Source organism: Apodemus sylvaticus, chromosome 12 (genome assembly GCF_947179515.1).
Source record: "Apodemus sylvaticus chromosome 12, mApoSyl1.1, whole genome shotgun sequence".
In the NCBI taxonomy this organism is placed as follows: domain Eukaryota; kingdom Metazoa; phylum Chordata; class Mammalia; order Rodentia; family Muridae; genus Apodemus; species Apodemus sylvaticus.
In genome coordinates, this window is record NC_067483.1 from 35,034,514 (window position 1) to 35,037,276 (window position 2,763).

The 2,763-nt window shown below is 43.1% G+C and overlaps 1 non-coding gene across 1 annotated transcript; it reads right to left on the reverse strand.

Moving 5' to 3' along the window:
• Positions 1–2,360: 2,360 nt before the first annotated feature.
• On the reverse strand, positions 2,361–2,462 carry LOC127697930 (U6 spliceosomal RNA). The gene has a single exon (XR_007980599.1). It is a non-coding gene; the product is annotated as a U6 spliceosomal RNA (small nuclear RNA).
• Positions 2,463–2,763: the final 301 nt, after the last annotated feature.

Below are 2,763 nucleotides of genomic sequence, written 5' to 3' on the forward strand. Positions count from 1 at the left end.
AGGTTAAGTCTAGGAAAAGATTTTTTTTTTTAATTTTCTGTAAGTTTTTAAAGATTTATTTTTACTAATGTGTATGTATGGTTCTCTCTCTCTCTCTCTCTCTCTCTCTCTCTCTCTCTCTCTCTCTCTCTGTGTGTGTGTGTGTGTGTGTGTGTGTGCCTTTGGAGGCCAGGAGTTCCAGTGTTGGATCTCCTAGAACAAGAGTTAAAAGTAGCCGTAAACCACCCCATGTAATTATTAGGAACCAAACTCTGGTTCCCCAAAACAGAGGCAAGTTCTCTTAACCATGGAGACATCTCTCTAGCATCTTTTTAAATTAAATTATTATTTGTTTAAACACAGGACTTTATGCAGCCCAGGCTGGGCTTCAACTTTTTATGTAGATGAAGGTGACTCTGAACAATGTGTCTTTTTGTCCTGACCCCTCAAAAGCTAGGATATCAGGTAAATACCCCCGTGTCTGCCTCTAGAAATAAATTATAAGATGCATCTTTAGATGCAAGATACTACATAGGATCAAGCCCTGTGGAAGGACCATTGCTTAAAGACACATGATGAGCAAATGCAGTGTGGTAGCCATGGTGCAATCCCTGAACAGGAAAAGGAAGTAGCTGTGTACAAAGGAAATCTAAACAAAGCTCAACCCGTTGATAACAGTGTGTTGATATTGGTCCATTACTTGGATCAGTGGGGCAGGGGGTGCAGCTGAGTTGGTAGAGAGCTTGTCTAACATGCACAAAACTCTGGCTCTGGTCTCCCAGCATGGCATAAAGCACCCGTGGTCATCCACTCCTGTGATCTCAGCTCTGGGGAGAAAAAGGCAGGAGTAACAGAAATTCAAGATCATCCTTGGCTACATAGGGGACTTGAGGCCAGTCTGGGCTAGAAACTGTCTCAAAGCAATCAATCAATCAATCAATCAATCAATCAATCAAGCAAGCAAGCAAACAAACATAACACAACAAACAGCCATCCTTATGTAAAGTGTTAACAACAGGAGAAACTGAACGTAGGGTTTATGCTAACTGAGACATCCTCTCAATTTCTCTATATATCAGAAACGGTTCTATAAAGCAAAGTCTCTTACTGGTGAACAAAAACCAACTAGAAGATGGGGGGGCACATAACATGATTGGGTAGAAGAAAAAGTTGAATTGCCATGTAGGTCCAACCAAAACCTTGGCCAGCCCTCTGGGAATCTCTGGAGAATATTGTCCACCTGTATTTTCCAGGCCAAACCACGCTGTTCTAGCTTGCAGCCTACTGCCTTGCTCAGCCAGTAAATGCAGACCATTCTGAGAAGGCACGATCTTGGCAACACTCCACTGGAGGGTAGCTATGAAAAAGGCCAACGGCTGGCAGCCATCTGTTGGCTACACTTCTTGCATCTGGAAAGTAAGTCCGTCCGTGGCAGGGGATCTGAGAGGTGCCAGTCTGTGCCCATGGTACTCATAGGTCTTCCTTTATGATCTCTGTGGCAGAGGGGGATGAGACTTAGATTTGTCTTCAGGAGGGACAGCTGCAGAGAAAGCCATTTTGACACTGGAAGAGCAGAGGGTAGGAGAGTCTTTTGGGGAGAGTCCTTGGGCAACTCCCTGTCAACTACCAACGACTTCTCATAGTCATGGGGTACAGTACCTAAGAATACAGGCATGACGTAAGAATTTCCAAGAACTGCTCTACGGGGGTCACAGGTGAATACTATTTTTGAGCTGCCTTTATTCTAAAATTAGATGCTCTAGTTGGTTGTTCGAAACCCTAAATGCACTGGTTCTGTGTTTGGAAATAGTGACAGGGTTCCTAGTAAACTCATGAAAGACCACAGATGTGTCATGTGAGTTCAAAGTTATGTTACCCTTTTTGCATTAATTAATTAATTAATTAGTTAGTTAGTTAATTAATTAATTAAATTTGTATATTGAAGTGCCAGGGATTGAACTCAGGGCCTTGCGTGCTAGGTAAGTACTCTACCACTGAGCCGCATCCCCAGTCCTCAGCTTCTCTTTAAAAGCACACTGATGTACAGTCTTGGTCCTTCCTTTCCTTTTGTGCTTTACGTTGTGAACTTACCGGGATTGTGCTCCAGGAGCTCAGGCTCCCTCCTGTTCTCACAAACTGTGATGCTCCGGGTGGAGCAGCTGGTGCTTGGCTTGAACCCAGGTGTCTTGCTCTTTGACTTCCTTTTTTTTTTTTTTTTTCTGGTCATTCTCTTTTGCCTGTTTCAGGAAGCTGTATTCGCTCTTGGCGTGCTTGCTGTGCTCAATCTGCACCTTGATTCTCTTGGTCGGACTCTTGACCTAATTTGCTTGTTTATGATCCCACAGCAGAGTGACGCTGTAGACGCTTTCAGTTTTGCTGTGAAAATTATGGACTGCTTCACGGATTAGGCTGTCATCTTCACACAGGGGTCTTGCTAAGCTTCTCGTCCTCTAAATTTTAATATATGGGCTGCTGAAATGACCATGCAACTGTTCGTTATAAAATCGTTTCTTCACAGAAGGCGCAAAGGGGTATGACTCCCACTGCACATACTCTGGGATGGATCTGCTCAGGAGATACCAACATCTCGTCCCTTTATTTCATAAGAGAATCAAGTAATTTAGCCCTGGATTCCACTCCAGAATAGTTGATTTCTTAATATGTTTGAGGGAATGATTTCTTTTCTGTTCTCTGAAAAGATGGGTCTCTAATAACCATCCACAAAGAATCAAGACTCTACCCTCCCCAAACCAGAAAAATAACAATGTAAAAATACTATCGTTT